Genomic DNA, 18070 nt, shown 5'->3' with positions numbered 1-18070 from the left:
AACAGCTGTCCTCAGCCTACACAGTGCTTTGACAAAGGTGCACCCACTTCCATCTTCAGGCTGACAGATCCGGATTGTTACCAACCAGACCTACAGTGCAGTTTCAATGAGCAGCCATTCACATAGCTGCCTGCCTTAGCTGGTAGGACAAGAGAGCTTCTAATTCTCTGTGAACTGAAGTTATTATTTACTCCAAAAATTACTGTCCATGCCTACAGAAAATACTATGTTATTTGTTAACATTTCTTGGAACAGAAAAGAAAAAAAAAGTCAGTTCCAGTAGCAGCAGACTTGGTGCTTTGAGTGAAAGTAGGGCTACAAATATAGGAATACATGCCAGAATGAGTGCCTCACAGCATAGTAGAGGTAATACTGAGGTCAGTCCCTTGTCTTTGGTTTGTAAAGAACTCAAAAAACCACATCCTTCCTTGTAGCAGGGAATTTGAGAGACAAGTTCAGCTCCTATGCATAGATGAAGAGATGCTCTTCTAGGAACAGCAGAGTTAGCATAGCATTTAGAGGAACTCAATCACTCCAGCAGTTCACCTTCTGGCTCATGGAGAAGAGATGCTGTTTGAATTCCTGAGAAGAGGCACAAAAAACAAACTCGTTAGGCTTTGTCACATACCATCGGAGAGCACCCAGGGGCCCAGCTATTCCCTGATGGAAAGAATCAGGGATAACCCCACCACAGGGACTTCCTCAGTCCCACAGGACTAGAGTATGACCCCAGTCCCAACAACAGCCCCAGACACAGCAAGAGATGAGCAGACCCAGTGCCACCCTAACCAAAAGCAGAAAGACTAGAAAACAGAGAAACTCCTATGCACATAAGCAAGCCTTACCATGAGAGCCCTAACTACAGAAAAACAGCAATGAGACTACAACTAGCAGGCATACAACAAGGGCTCTCGACTCTGCTTAAATAGGGCTCAGAGGGCAGGTGTGGCTGGGGCTCAGGTGAGGCTGCTCAGGGCCATTAGTTGCACACGGGGCCCTTCTAAAGGCATTCACTTAAAATACAGTGCATGAAAATATACCATCTCCTTCCTGTGTGAGACTAAAAGCAGACTGTGCTTTCATATAAGGACTTTTCCTGAAATATTCCCATAATGAAGTTCTGTGGCTCCATGGTCTGCAATGTTGGCAGCCCACTGCTGGGTTACACTTTGCCCAGGCTGATGAACCCAGTGGGCTGGCAGTGGTGCTCTAGTTGTGTTTAAGCTAATTTTTGTCAGAGTTCCTAAGCTGTTGGTAGTACCTCAGCAAAAACACATCAATCATTTAAGAAGTTGGTCTTCTTTGCACAGCAGATCACCCAGGGCAGAGCTGAGAGGAGAAAAGTGCCTGGCTTTGGGCAGTTGGATCTGAATAAGTGTATGATAAATGTATTTTTCCTGAAATCCATCATGCATAGGCAGCATTGCCCACCCTTCCTTCCACATCTTCCCTGTCTGGGGACAAGTCTTCTTCCTTATCTCCAGTAAGTGCTCGTGACATTCTCCAGATATACACATGAGGTCACATAGAGACTTTCTGGCCAAGTATGCTGCTTATCCATGAGGGTTACCCACACAGGAGGTTGGGGACATCTCCGCAGATCTGAGCCGAAGGGACAGCTTTATCTCAGCAGGAGTCACACAGACACAACACAAATGTTTGCCGTACGCTCCGCTGATGCTTAACAAGGCCCTCACAGTTTTCAAGGGAACAGATTACAGGGCTGCGCCAAAACTGGCAGCTTCCTGGAGAATCCACAGTCGGTAACTTGACGCAGGTTGAAGGTAACCCATGGGTTGTGGTGGAACGGGAGATAAAACAGGAGAAAGAGGGGATTGAGAAAATCTCCGTGCTAAAGAAATGGTTTCTTCTGCAAAGCCAGCCTGTGGCTTTTAGAAAAATTCCCTGGTTACTAATTAAATTACTCCTACTCTTTATGTTTTCTTTTTACACACTTGCTTCTCTCTAGCATAGAGACAATGAAGAACTTTCATTTTCGAGGGAAGTTTGGTGTGCCAAACTGTGAGCTCAGTGCAAGTGGTGGAAGTGCACATAAAGCATTCCCTTTGGGGAATGGGAATCGAGGGGTTCGGAAAAGAGCCCTGGTCGCACAAATGGAGTTTCATTATTTGGTATGTGAGTTCATTATAAGAGGGTTCAATTATATTTCATCAGTGAGGAGAAAACAGCCTTTTCATCCAATGTATCTAGTTGAGTTGAATGCTAAGCACATCTGACGCAGCTTTTGGAGGAAAACAAAACAGGAACAGTAGCCATGTGAAAAAAAAACAAACAAAATGACTAAGGCATCTCGGCGCCTCGGCGAGCTCTTTTCTCACGGAGCCATGGCATAAAGAAGTGAATGAAGTACAGTAGCTTAGCATGCATCGCATGAGTGTGTGCGGAGCCACTTCTGCTGATTTACTAACTCGTTTTGTTTGAGGGGCACTTGAAAGGCTTTGACATTTACAGCTCTGTAGGCAAACGTGAAAGGAAAGAATGGATTCTGTATCTTCTACCTCCCAGCTGCTGGTGAATGTCTGCTGAACAGAGCCCTGTGAGATCAGGAGGCGCTGAGCCCTGCGGCTTCCCAGGTTTGTCTATGAGCGCTTAGAGCAAACACGTCGATGCCCAGTGGGGTTCGAAATGTAAATCTACCTCTCAGAGAGATGTGAAGTCTCTCAATGGAAAGCTGCAATGCCTTGGCCAAGCGTTCTCTTTAAATGTCTGCAAACTGGGTTAAGAGAGCAGCCCAGAGCCTGTGGTCAGCAGTTGTACATGGGGTGCTGAGCCCGCACTGAGTATCCTGAGATACTGAAGGCAAAGAGGGTTTGGGATGTCTTCCCAACTGTAATTGCCAGAACAGTTTTGTTTCGGTGTGAGTCACACACTATACAAATGTTTACTTTATGGTATGTCTCCTCTTCACAAGGGCCTCACAGATTTCGGGATGTGACACACACAGACTGCACCAGGAGCTCAATCTGGTGCAGCTTCGAGCTCTGTAGTAAACTATGATATTTCTCCCAGACACAAGTGTTACATTTGTCAAACCTGAAAGCTTTCTGTCTTTCTAAGTCAGTCATAGAAGCCATTTTTGATAGTGTGGGTGTTTCGAAGCACTTCAGCCTTGGCAGTGTTTGTGTCAGAGCCTTTATTACAGCACTGGTTCTTGACTCTGCCATGATGTTGCTGTTGTGACACAGTAGGACTCTGCAGTTATCTGTACATCAGTTATTCCCTGTCAGCCCTCTCTACCTGTCGGCAGGATCTGCCTGTTCCAATATCTATTAGGATTTTTCAGCTCCATGATGGGCATGGTAAAGGCTGGGGAGCAAGGGAAGGAGGAGGGTGGAGCAGGAGATGAGGAGGAAAAAGATAAGATAGCAAAGGAGTAGGAAAGACAAAAGATATATGGGGAATACAAGGATTAAGACCAGCGGGGAAATGATAACAACACTTCTCACCAGAGGGATAGGGTGGTGCTGACCATGATCATATGTAGACTGAATGCGAAATATTTGCGTTTTTTTCCTGCAGTTTTGCTCAACTGGAAACCTGAATAGAAAGTAATATGCCTTCATTTCCTACCCACAGAGGCCAGAATACAAGGGAAGGCGATGGGAAGCTGAATGTTTGGATGTAAAACACAGGCAGGAAGCACTGCTGGTTCTGTGGCTTAGACGTGGCCTTTCTGAAATGTGCTCAGGGTGGGCAATGGAAGGCAGCCCTCCTCTCTGCCAAACTGATTTGGAGCACTATTCTGAAATGAGCCTGATAGCTCCAGAGATCAACAGCAACACCCACTCTTCCAGTTTCACACTGTCTGCTCCATCACCTCAGACACTCAGGTGGAAGATAAAACTCCTCATAGAAACCAGATGCAAATTTGCACTCTTCCTCTAGGAAGAAGTCAGCTAAACCACTCAGCTGTGAAACTCATTCAGCCTTTCCTGGACGAGGTTTTATTAAGATCCATTACTTTCTCCTGCACTGACATTCTTGATGCCTACAGTATCAGTGCTGGAGGGATGCCACAGGGCAGATAGATACGTGTCTGCTCTCCTTTCCTGTAGGATCATGATGGAACAGCAGATCCCTGGCTTCATTTTGCAGCCTTGTGATCTCGCTGGCAGTCCCTCCTCTCTGTGTGCAGTGGCTCTGCAGAAGGAAATTTCACTTTGCTAATGAGTGGAGAGGAGGAATCAGCTGGAAATTCATTCCTTCCTTGAGGCTGCTGGGACAAAACCTCCTGTTTCCATCCTAGTGCAATAAGAGGAAACAGTAGATGGCCTCATGCAGGTACGTGGCTCTTGCAGAGCCAGTGTGGCGCTGGTGAGTTGTTACAATGAATAGAAAAGTGGGATATTCTATTTATAGTTCTATCTAGATGGCATTGCTTAATAAACAAGGACAAATTCTCCAGAAGTGCCTGCTGAAACATGAATCACACATAGTTTGGATTATCCTTGGAAGATGAGATTCATTTCTCTTCTTAGAGCTTCGCCTTTATCACATCTCATGCTCAAAACTTTTTTAATTAAAGAAACAATGCTGTCAACATAGGTTTTTGTGAACTAAAACAACACAGGGGAAGAAAGGCCGCTTTCCTCATTTCTGCTGCATAGCAATGACTAACAGCATTCAGCGAGAACGTCTTTTGAAGAGCGCAGTTGACCACTGCCACCCACCATGCACAGATCAGTTCCCTAGGCTTTATGTTTCTTGAAAATCTCTGACAGCTTTGGGCTGGAGGTAAGGTCAGCACTGTGTTCCTTGCCTCAGATGATGAGTTTCTAAGTTTGACTCATGTTGACTTCTACCGAAGGAGAATATAAAGCACAACAGTAACTAGCCTGCAAGAAAAAAAATAAAGTAAAACAAATCATTCTTTTCATCTGCTCTGATGCTGGCAATAAACACGGCTGTATCTGTGAAATGCAAATGAGTGGGGGCTTTCACTCACTGACAGCAGACATCACATCACCGGAGAGATGGCCTTGAGATCCCCGCCAGCCACAGTCACAAGCCATCCCTATGGCAACTGGAGCAGCGGCTTGCATGGAAGAGCAATACTGGCAAAGCTCACTTAATATGCTCTAGCAGCTGACAACACAGCTCCGCGGGAGCAGCCCAGCTTCTGCAGAACATATCAAGGGCTTCTTCCCCACTGGCAACAAGCGCTGCCACTGGGTGACATCTCAGCTGAGCTGCGAGGACATTCCTCTGGGTGGTCCTTCGTTATTCCTACCCAGTCCAATTATACCTTCATCCGGCCCACACGTACAGATCTCCTTCCCATAAAAGGTCCAGAGAGAAGTCTGGGACTTGGGCACTGAGCAGGCAGCATACCCAGGATGAGGAGCTGTCTGAAAGCTGCAAAACCCGCATTCCTCTGCCCAGGCGTAGCCAAGGGACTGAAACTGCTTCCAATACTTCATAGCCTACTTCCCACACCGGAGATGGAGGCCTCTGCTAAGTGCTGAATTGCTCCAGAACTCTGAAGTGCTCACTGAGCTGAAAGGGAGCAGTTGCAGGGACAGGCAGAGCAACCAGCATCCATCCTGGCCTTCTCATTGATAGGAGTAAGGCAAATTCAGCTAAGGGAAAAAGCCCTTTAAAAAACAAAACAAAACAAAACAAAACATGAAAACAAACAGCAAGTTGAACTATTTGTAGCTATTCAAAGTAAAGAGGGGAGACTGTGCCTGTTAGCACTCCTCTGTGCTCGCAGAGCATCACAGCCCTGTCCTGCAAGGCAGACTGCAGAAGCTCAGCCCATGCTGTGTGAGCAGCAGCAGCAGCAAGGAAGGAGCCCAGAGAACCTTTGGCTGGCCAATAGCGGCCGAGAAGAAAGCACTGGATTAGGTAAGGAGCCCAGACACATTGCAAAAGGGAGAGGAGAACTAGCTTAGTAATCTGCAGTGAATCACCAACCAGAACAATCATGGAAAAAGTGTTTATTATCTGATAGTTACAAGTGTTGGGGAGGGACTGGATCACCAGAGGACATCTGCACAGTGTTTTCATCAGCCGAATTGTGCCAACATTAACATTAGCCAACAGGAACTGAGCTCAGTGTGTTAAACAAACTTGCCAGTATTAACCTGTTAAAACTCTCTGAGTGCTCCACTGAGCCAAGTCCTTCTCTGGTCCACCTGGAACAGTGCATGGCACCATTATTTTTTAAATCCAAATTGTGGCAATTTGTAATGCCATACAGAGATTTCTACTGTTTCTTACTCAGCCCTCATTGGTAGTGGTTTTCAGTACCTGCTGCCTAATGGAAAGCTTTTCTGGAGGTATTCCTGTTACTGTTGTGACATCATTTCCTCGCAGACCTGTGGTTGCCATCACGATTGGCAGGCTGGCCATGTCTGCAGAGCTACTGAGGCTGAACGGGCTCAGAAATGAGCAGACCCATCTGTGAAGGCTCCAGGTCAGCCCTGCTTCACACAGTGATGCAAAAAGTTACCTGCTGATGTCTGTTCCATACCAGTACTTTCACTAACGTGTGCCTTGGAGCATGGACTTTGCCTTAAAGTGCTGCACGTGGGGCTGTGCACAGGCTGGGCAGCCTTTGGCATTCATCAGAATTACACAGAGTTGTAAACATGCAGACAGATTGTGATCGGCTTTAATTCACTGTACTGTGACAGCACAACATTGCATCCTCTGCTCTGCAAAACCAGAGCCTCATTGCATTTGAGTTGCTCATTATTACCTTGTGCCCCACCTCCTGCAGGACACCAGCTGCTGAATGATGGGAGGCAAGAGGTTCCTCTGGGCTCTCATTTCGAGCAGAAGAGCCACGAATCTGCAGTTTGTTACATTTACCTGACGGTGCACCCTGCAGCCCGAGGTGCCACCAAGCCAAGCCACTTGTTTCAGAGAGCAGCTGAGGGGTGCTCGGACAGCAGGGAATGGAGCTTGGTTTTCCTGGAGCTACGATTGCTCCTTCTCTGGTTGGTGGTCTATAATAAAAATGAAAGAGGCAGACAGCAGAGCTCTGCTGCAAGGAGGGGGTGGTCTAGGAGGAAAGCAAGGCTCTGTTGGAGTGGAGGCATTATTTTCCAAGTACACCTGTTAAGGACTCCAGCTTCAGGTCTGAGCACCAATTTGAACAGAACCAGTTGTCTGAGATGTTAAGGGAGTCAGCAAGCTGGGGAAGAACATAGTGAGTCCAGCTTCAGTGTCTTCTCCCAGGGGAAAAGCTTTCCCCTTTGTGTCCAGGACTGGCACAGGCAGCTTCCTCCCTCAGCCCTGGTTTTCTTGGCACATTGTTTATTTTGTTGTGTAATTTCTCTCCCAGTGGATCCAACCCCTGACTTGTTTCAAAAGTATTTGGCAACCTCTTTCTCACCAACATTTTGGTTGCCTCTGTGTTCTGGGCTGCTCATGGGGTGATGCATTGCTGCTGGGTGACATTTGCAGACACATTTCTGACAGGAACAGAGAGCCACAATGATTTCCTGAGGTGAAACTTCCCGCTAATCTGTGTGTGTCTGTGTTTATGAATGTGTTGTTTCTTATTTTTCCTTGGCTTTCGTGTGATGTCCCAGCTGTACACATTACATCAGCATCACTCTGATACAAATTCCAGTTATTCATGCTCTGGACAGCCCTGCTGCTGGTGCCTGTGAGCCAAACTGAGCTCCTAATGGTCTCTCCCAGGTTTGGGATGTTTTCCTCCACATCGTGTCTGGAAACTGAGGGTTACTTCTGCAGACTGCTACCAATTACCAGGGCTGACTCCATACAGATTATCTAGAGTGCTGCTTCAGTCAGAAAAAGACTTTCTTGATGGGGTTTGGGATCTCCATTCCATATTCACAGGAAATCTCCAGTTTTACAAGCTGGGAGAACTGAGTCTGAGATATAGGAAGGGATATATTCAATTTCTGACTGAATCAGGGCTCTGGACAAAGGAGGGCTGGGTTATGGGGAACCGAGAACAGTGGACTAAAGCAAAGATTCCATATTGTCTGGTGCTCAGTGGAATAGAGAGAAGAGAAAGAGCACTGGGCGAGCATTGCCATGGACATGACATACTCTCTGTTGAGTCATCAAGAAGACATTGATGGGCTGGAAGTGTTGGAGGAAAAATGGAAAATTTCTTTTCCAAAGGAGTGGTGGCGCATTGGCACAGTCTGCCCAGGGAGGGATGGAGTCATCATCCCTGGAGGTGTTCAGGAACCATGGGGATGTGGTACTTAGGGACATGGTTTAGTGGGCAGCATTGCTGGTAGGCAGAGAGTTGGACTAGATGATGTTCGAGCTCTTTTCCAGCCTTAATGATTCTCTGATACTATGAGAAGGAGCAGCAGCACGTAACTCGGGTGTATAAAACTGTTGTCATAGAAAGATTTGATTTAATACTAAAGAGGATTGATAGACTGAAAGAGCAAGATTGAGCACAAAGCAAGATACAATCTGATGTGTTTGAGGAGTTCCCTTTGTAGTTTTACCTTCACAAACTGCACAGCCAACACAGTACTGCACCCTCATCTTCTAATTCACCATATCTACGTCCAGTTATGTTTTGCCATGCAAAGCTGTCTCAAAATGTCATTAACATATGAAACCATTATGAAATACTAAATTATCAATATACAACAGTAGCTTAGCATCATACAACTTTTTGTCAGGCGATCTGCCACAGAATTAGGAAAATAAGTTGAGGTGTTCAAGGCTGGCAGAGAGAGCTGTGGCAGCAGCTGAGGGCTGAAAGCTGCCTTGAATAGAAGTCCTGACTGCACATTACCGCGTTCTTCCAGGAACTGCAAGAATCCAGAAGGGCAGTATGCAAGCCAACAAGAAGCTGATGCATAAGGGCAGTTCCACATCCACGCTCATCTACCGCTGTAGCTTCATGAGTTTGAATGTCTGCAGAGGTACAATGCTTTTTCTGTGGAAATAGAACGTGAGGTTGGAACCAAAAGCAGAGAACAGCAAATGGCACACAAGTAATGGGACGGCTGTTTAAGGACACAAACTGCATTTTTGCTTTGGCTGCAGACCAGGCTGTGGGTAGGAGCTGTCTTTCTGTCCAGATGAGTCTTCCACGTCGAGCTCGCTGCTCGACCTGCTACTTCCTCTAAGACCTGCTAACACAGCTACGTCTTCTGTACTGTATTTCAGTCTCCCTGTCATTACTGTCTCTGCAGTTTGTCACTTGCAGCCCATTGCTCCTCACTCCCATTCTAACTGGGAGACTTCTCGGAACGGAGATGAAGTGCTGGATTTGATGGGCCAAACCCATCTTCTTGCAGACAGCTTGTCATGGTGGGGTACACAGTGTCACAATCGTCATCCATCTCTGCTGAGTGTTACAGCAACCCAGGCGTTTCCTCAGCCCCTTCTTTGCACTTTGTTTACCCAACATAACAATACAGCAAAACTCTCAGCACCCTGCACTGTCATTATGGCAACTGTGCTTTTAATTAAGAGCAGAGTTCCGTACTGCACCAGCGGGAAAAAAGAAAAAGAGTTGTTTGCTTAATTTGATATGTGGTGTGGGATACTGACCTATGAATTTGGGCCAATAAACTTCCCTTCATTTGCAAGTAGGACTTCCGTTATTTCATTTATGATTCTTAGAAATGGAAATATCGTAAAGGTAATATTTAAAACAAAAAATACTACCAAAAAAAGCATGAAGTGAGTTTAGTTTTTTAAACGCTCTTAATTAAAGTAATAAACTTTCAGAATAGAGAATTTCCATGTGAATGACTCATGTTATTAAGTACAGAACTGTATGTTCCCATGGCTCAGCAACCTCAGTAAATATATCATTAGTGGTCCAGAGAGAGAGAAGGGATAGTTTGGTGTTGGTACTCTTATTTTCAGCAGCGTAACAAATTAATGATATAACTGTCATTAATTTTCCATAAATGTTATCATTGTCCTTGCCAGAGTGTGATGGAGATGTGAGAGGAAGTGATTCACATGACAGCCCATGATTCATGTTAAGACTGACTTTCTGTAGTCTGTTAAATTCAGTCCACATCAGGAAAGGCTGAAAACTGTTAATGTATTACATACAGTGTACCAGGCAGATCAGCCTCCCTTCCACAAACCTTCATGTTAAAATTCTTTAATGTTTCCTCTGTTTTAATGCAACATGGAAGATGTCCATGGCAGGTTAAGTCAGATTGACTTGGGTTTGCCCCACCATCACAATACTGTGCTCTGCTCTGGACTCGTGGTTGAGGCTGGCTCTGATCCCTGGGTCTGCCCTGCACACTCTTCTTAAGCACTGTGAGGATGGGCCCTGGCTTATTGACTTAACAGGTGAAGAGCACTCATTAGTCTTTGATGTGATGCAGGGTGAGCAATTAGCTCTTATTCACCTTTTGCATGTCCCTTGACAATGTAGACTCCTTCTGCACTATGGCAGTCGCCTTTTCTTGGGCTGAACAATCATATTTTAGTTATTCTGTATGTGCATACAGAAGTGTAGGAACCAAGCATATGCATTCGTGCCCCTTTCTTTGATTGATAATGAATTTCTTTATGAGACAAAGAGTGCCCAAGAACTTCTGCTTCCAGAAGTTTCAGTGATTGGCTATCTGAAGGAGTATGTTTGTTGGCCTGCTTTAAATTCTCATGAGCTCTGTTAAGCAAGAAACAGGCAACAACGCAGCCTACTTAGTGCTGCCTTGGCTGACCTGCTGGGGAGCACTTAGGGCAGCGCTTATCTCTGCTCAACAGGGCTGCTCTGTTATGAGGTGTTTTGTTTCTCTCTTCTGTTACCACGTAAGTGGCAATAATATACAGAAGAAATAATGCAAAGTTTTAAATATCAATAATTGATCTGTAGAATGTAGCATCATTATTTTTCCTGGTAAGTGGCCTTTGGTTTCTGTAAAGTCTTCTAAATAAAGAGCACAGTGGTATGCAATTAAAAGTAAAAAAGGTATAAACGATCTGACAAACCAGGCTCGAGTTCAGCTATTCCACCATGCTCCCACATGTACATCACAGTCAGTTTTGGGGGAATGCAGCACAGCCCAGACTTCCAGGCTGGTTACAGAACTGGTGGAAAAGGAGATTATTGTATTCGGGCTTCTGAATGCTTAGCTCGTGTTGGAGCTTGTCCTTGAAGGATGACTGTAACCTGTACAGCACAGGCAGCTCCCTCTGTACATGTGTGCTGGAGGGCAGTTGGCACTCAGCGTTGTGCTCCTGCTGGGAGCAACACAGGACAAGGAGAGGCACTGCTGAGCTCAGCCTGTGCCACTCGTGCTCAGTGGTAAGCATCTGCTCACATTCCCAATCCAATGAAAAATCGATTTAGGGAAGAGCTTATTGGCAGCCATAAACTTGGTTGCATGACTGAGCAGCATCAGAACAACAGATCCCAGAACTTGGAGCTGCTGAGTGGCTCTTCCCAGCCAGCTTTAACCATGTGAGCTAAAATAACTGTTTCTGATCCCTCCTGTGGGCAGTGGGATCTCCCACCTCACCCAGCACTGAGCTGCTCTGCTGCTGCCCTGCCAGCTGCCACCACGCTGAGATGAGCAGCCTGCCTTGTCTGATGTGCCACATCAGAGAAGGAGGGACGCGTTGTAAGCTCTAGCACTGAGACTTTGTACTGTGTAAATAGGCTGCTTCCCAGCCCTGGGGAGCAGAGCTGGGTTGGAAGCATTCTGAAGCCTCGTGGGTGTGGAAGAATTATTGCGCGCCTGGTCAGGCTGCCTGCATCATCTGACCGACGTCTGCTGGCCAAGGCAGGCTGCTGTGTCCTGCTGCATGCACCACATAGGCAGGGGAGCTCACGGCCAGAGCACTGGAAGTGAACTCCTGCTCCTTGTCAGCTCATAGAACAATAATGAGGGAAAAACAATTATAAACAAAGCAGCATCCACGGCAACTTAGCCATTGACTTCTAAACTCCTCTAAATAGGAATCATGAAATCAACATTTTTCTTCCCATTTTTATATTTTAAAAACTTACACAGGCAAATGTGGGCAAGTCCTGGCAATTAATAATCATTTGAGTCAGACTTCAAGGGAGCTGTAATAAAGTGCCAGGAAGGATCTTCCTCTTTTATGGTTTTGTATCCAGAATGCAATCTGCATCGCTCAGCACAGCAGCTTTGCCTTTTGGGGATATATCAGAGAGATTCATGCAATTGTTTCAGATGAGGTGCTTGTCCTATTGCCTTGAACATCTTGAAGTGAGGGACGTTGTTTTCTGCTTGCAGGAATAGCTGAGGGTAAAAGTTGTGCATGCACCTCCAGAGGCATTTGTAGCATATTCTTCCCTGCTTTTTTTCTGGGTGACATATCTGCCTCCTGAAGTCACGACTTGGGTAACTGAAAATTTGAACATACATCATTAATTCTGAGCTCAGGACTTGAATCTGGCTCTGCCACTTCGTTGGTGTGAGTAAGGTAAAGGATAGTAGGAGCAAGGTCATCAGTGGGCTCAACAAGCTTACACAGCTCCTTATAGCCCTTATCCTGGCTTCCTTATCTTGCTCCATCTGCTCAATTCCAGTGATATTTTTAGCATACATTCGCTGTACAGTTTTTCCAGTCTGGCTGCCTGACCCTTCGATCTCTCAACAATGCAGCTGCAATGGAAGTGGTGCACAAGCAAAGGCTGTCAGTGCAGTGGGATTTCTTCCAGATCCCAGAATAACCCCCAGATTTGACCAAACTCGTCCCCTTGGAGCTATTTTCTAATGAGTCAAGCTGGGAGGCTTTTTTTGTAAGGTTCTATTAACCTATAAATGACTGCAGCTCAGCTTTGAAGTTAACACTTCATTAAGATTAATTGGGGAAGTTCACACCTCTGCTGGGAGTTTGTCTAGTGGACTCAGCAAGACAGAAGTGCACTGATTTACAGGCTGATGCCTGGCTCTGTGGCCACAAAAGCAAGGGCTGGGACTGGCTAAAGAACAGTGCAAGAGCTGAAAGAGCTTCACCAGGCTAGCTCCTGATGGCAGCAGCCCTGAACATTCAGTACTATTTCAGGTGCCGACCCCAGAGCAGTAAATGACCAGGGATATGGATTAAATCTTTTCACTAGATTAACAAAGAGGTAAAATGTTCTGCTGTCCAGCAGGAGTTGGGAATTATTCACTGCAAGGAGGGAAATGGGGTCGAATGTACCCTGCAGCATGTCAGGTCCATCAAGGATGGGGAAACCAATGCCCTTCTAGCCTGGGGTACACCTGGGAGTGATATTGGTTCCTTTGTACCTCTGGTGTTTGAGACAAACAGAAGTCAAAATTGGAATCAAACCAAATACGTTATGAAGGAAGTTTTTGAAGCACCTTACTGTAAAAGTCACATTTTTTATGGAGAAAAGAGGGAAAAAGAAGTGTGTGTCAGCATCCTCATAAAAGAGTACAAAAACAGTGAACAGGCCCTACGCCATGTCAGGAAAACAGGCTGAATCTCTGGCTGCTTCTCTGTCCTCCCTATCCAGCTGCTTCTCTGCTGGAGGCTGTAGCCTGCAGCACAAGGCAGCTCAAGGCCCTGCAGTGTCCTCAGCTTTCTTCTTTCCCCACATAAAGATTCTTTCCATCCAGTAAGTCATCAGGTGTTCCTAGAGGTCAAACTTCTGTAAGGTTTCCAGGTGGTGGGCTTTCAGAGTGTCCCAGCTAAAAGATGTCCTCAAATAAATGAACACTTCACCTGTACATCAGCTCATAAGCAGTGGCTCTGGGATATGCCTGACTCACCATGATGGTGTGACCTCAGTAGGACAAAGAGCTATGACCATTAATGTCTTAAAGTCACTGTCTTTTTTCTGATGGCCCTACACCAAAATAGCACAGAGCTAATGATGGTGACAGCAGTGTTTGGAAGGGCCACAAGGTGAAGCCTTTCTCCTTTGTCAAAGCACTGAGAAATGGTACATCAAAATGATGATGGTGGCATGTATGATACAATAAGTAAGTCAAACCTCAGGCTGTGTCAAAGTTCATGTTCAGAATAGATTCTGTCTCTAATCAATTTCATGCTGAAGAGCAGACAAGCGGTGAAGTCCCATAAGCACTGCATGTAAGCCACAGCTGCGGTGGTTTAAGTGGACTCTCCAGTCCAGCAGTGCCTACCTTCTCCAGTAATGACAACGTGCTGCTTTCCATAATATAGGGTCAGCATTTTGAAAGGGTTATGATTAGCTGTGATACGACAGAATAAGCGATGGTGTGTCTTGTTTGCACAATAGCTTTCATACTTAGTGCTTTATGCAAGATAAGCTTGTGGCTTGAAGCTAGGAGAAACATCCCTGTAGCACAGTCAGCTTCTTTGATACTTCTTTATCTTTTTACAGTGTTTATTGCTGGCAGAAAACAAGAGTAAATGTATAGATAAACTTTAGGGTCTTATCAACTTGACTGGAGGGCGAATCCTAGCTCTATTCCTGTAAACAGCTAAATTCCTTTTGCTTCCATTTGGACCAGGATTTCATCTCTTTGAGTACTTTTTTCTTCTATTTGCAGTCCTTGAAGTAATTACAGACTGCTGCCTACCACCTGCATTCCACTGGGCGCAGGGATTGCAGCTTGAACAGAGCTCAAAGAGAAATGCCCTCCTTCTGGACTTTCAGGTCTTGAAGGGTTTCTGGGGTGGGGAAAGTGGGGGATCTATGAACCAATGGCTGAAAACCCATCACACAAAGAGCGAGCTGCTGGGGGAAGGGGCAAATCTGGCTGCAAACAAAACGGATTTGGTTCTCTGCATTACCAGTGGAGCACAAAGCATAATAGCCACTGTCAGAGAGACAGAGATGAATATTACATCTTAAAGCTGGAATATCTTGTTTCTGTGGCACTGGTACCTGGAGCAACTTTTTTTAAAAAAGAAAAGAAAATGATGGTAACCAGGGATTCCTGCTCTACTTCTATATATAAACCCCCTACGTGCTGCGTGGATGTGTGGATTGCCCTCTTTTGAAGATCAGGAGGAGCCCAGTGGGAAGAAGGCAAGAGGGAAGAGCACTGCATCACTGAGATGATGGATTGTCCCAACAGAGGCTTTATTCCAAGACGATTTTCACATTTCCAAACCTAAAAAACCTAAACAATGATGAAAGAGGCTAGCTTGTTTGTTTTTGCTGGGGGGACCTGAAAGTGCGTGCCTGTGAAGTCAGTCAGGAAAGTAGCAGCATTCCATGTTGTAGCTCTTGAAAATGATTACAGAGGGCAAGCCAGATGATTTATATAGATTTTGTGTTATATCAGAACTGCTCTGGAAAATGCATGGTAAGATCTGGGATTGATTTATGCTAGGAGCTAGGGTTCGAGTTCAATCCTGAATCAGGATTAAAGAGGATTAGAGCATTCAGGGGAAGACTTTGGCTTCAAATGACAGAAATAGTGAGAGATCTAGCTGGCTTTGGTAATAGGCCGGGTTCTTTAATCACCTTGATTTTTCACACCTCTTCTTACAGGTAATTGAAACCACATTGTTTTACGTATTAAATTTCTATTGATAACATGTGCTTATCCTGAGGAATTATATTTTTGCCCGTTAACCGAGACAAAGAAGCTCCTTTTTGAATCCGTGACATCCCCTTGCATCTCAAGTCAAACACTGCGAGCCTGATTTGAATTCCAGTGATGAGGAATAACCTGATATCTTGCTTGCATGAAAGGTTAATTCTATACATCTCCTAAGTTCCATACTGCGTGCTGGTTTGTTAAAGGCGTATTACCACACAGACGGTGAGGGATTTTCAAAAATACAAGGGAGGCCTGTATGTTATTAGTTTTGACTTTTTCTTTCAACTTTTTTCATGAAGTTCCCAGATGACTGCACACTCCTGAATGCAGCAATCTGTTTAATCCAGCTTTAGCCTTCCTTTTCCTGTTTTGCTGTGTACTTTTCATTCCATGCCAGCAGCTATTGAGGCAGCACTGTGGCTCCATTATCTGTTTTGGGCCTCATGGAATATACATTGGCTTTGCTCTTTGCGTGCCTGCATGAGGGAGAGGGAATAAACATACATGTGGCCAATTAGTACACTTAAATTAATGAAGAGCAATCTATGAATCTCGTTATTCTGAGAATTTGGAAATACTGAGAATGTTTTCCATGCAGCCTTCAAAAACTTCCAAAGCAGCTATAAGGTCACAGTCTAATACTCCCTTCTGTATACTTATGCCTTTTCTAAAAATATTTCCCAACATAATCTGCAGTATATGGAACAGGAGGGCAGAGGGGGAACTGCAGTGTTTACGACCAAAGTGCAAAGATGGGAAAGAAATGTAAGCCCGCAAAAGGCAAATCTTTTGATCTCTGCCTCTTTTTCCTTGTTATAAACTTAACAGTACCAGCAGTTATGTTTTAACTAAACACTGAGTTTATGGACCCGTGTCTCTGTCTACAGATAATGGAAGGTCAAGAGGAACTCTCCTCCTGCCTTTGCAGATTTTTCCTTGCATTGGGACACCCAAATAAGTCAGTGGGAGTCTAAACAACACCCGTGATTTTGGTTGTGTTGCTGCTCGTAGTACGTAGAATGTGATCAAAGATGTCTGCTCTGAATATACGTAACCCTGACAGGAAAGCACAGGTAGAAGGGTTTCTCATCCTGACAGAGCCACAGCTGTGTCTTGTGAGGGCTACCGTGCCCAAGGGATTCCCTGAAGGCTTGTTTCATTTTGCAGTGGTCACACTGTGTCCTCTGGACAGAATGGCTGAGGTCCTCGACACCAAGAAGGCAGCTTAGGTATGCAGTGAGGAAGTCAAAGGAAGATCAGAAGTCCCATAGAATCCCAGAGAAGAAATAAACATAATCTAGTCTGCATTTAGTACTCATGCCATCCAAAAGAATAAAAATCTTCTTCTTTACACTTTATCACAGGAAAAAGCACGGGAAAAAGAAATAGCAGATTCTACTGTTCCTGAAGCCCTCTGAGATATATAAACAAGTAACTTGGCACTGGACATCAAGGAAGACTTGATCAGGGCAATGTATAAAGGCAGTAGCTCAGACAAGCGTGTCTATTGGAAAAGCAAGCGTGTCCCTTGTCACTGTTGGTCATTTATAATTTAGGCTCTGTGTTCACAACTAGTTCTGAACTAGTTCCAAAAAGAAAATGAAAAAAAACCCAAACAGTTCCTGAGAGGTCAGTATTCTGGCTCTGACTGCCATTGGCTATGAGCACGCCTTGGTGCACAGCATGGAGCTGAAGCTGGAGCTTAAGCACAGGCAGGACATTCCAAGCAGCTCTGCAGTTAAGCAACACTTTTCACCCCTGGGAAGTCTCCCTTCCAAGCACTTCCATCATTCCACATGGGCTTCTTTCAAAGTAGGCTGTTGGCTGTTGTCAGTGATTTTTCTTCATTCGTGTTCCTTTTGAAGATTTTGGGATGTTTGGGGAAGGTGCTGTATTCATTTTACCAGACATTTCAAGTTCTAAAAATCATTACCTGTAAAGGTATTATCCTGATGGGGAATTAGTTCCAGATTTATTTGCAGAAGAAAGCAAGCCATGTACAAAGTGAAGGATGCCTGGCGTCTTCCCAGAAGCAGCAAGTCTGAATTGAGATCTGTTCAGGCATTCTGGATATTTGCATCCCTACGTGCAGAAAAAGCAAGTAAATGTAAATGAGTGTTCCTGGAAACACTGGAAAGCAAATATATATATTTTTTGCTTACCCTAAAAACACCTGGTAGTAAGGATCATGAGAGCAAGAGCCCAATAGCAATCTAGAAGAGAGAAGTTCTAAACTTCCCCAGCAGGAGATGAGAGGCAGTAGTTCAGCACTGGGATCAGCACTCGCCCTTCCTTTCTGTAACTCTCCCTTTCCCAGCTGTAACCCTGCTGTGCCCTGCTGGTGCTGCCATCAACTACTGGGGCAGCGTGGTTCTCAAATATCCATCAAGAGTTAGCACAAAGTAGCTGCACCACTGACTCTGTCAGTATAATTAGACTGGCCCTTCATCTAAGAGGGAGACTTCAGGGGCAAAGGGAAAGATGGATGGATGGATGGATGGATGGATGGATGGATGGATGGATGGATGGATGGATGGATGGATGGGGAATTTGCCCAGCACAAAGAAGTTGAGCAGAGGGCTAATAGATAGCAGAGGAACCAACTG

The sequence above is a fragment of the Tetrao urogallus genome (genome assembly GCF_951394365.1).
Source record: "Tetrao urogallus genome assembly, chromosome: 9".
NCBI lineage: Eukaryota > Metazoa > Chordata > Aves > Galliformes > Phasianidae > Tetrao > Tetrao urogallus.
This window is presented reverse-complemented; position numbering follows the sequence as displayed.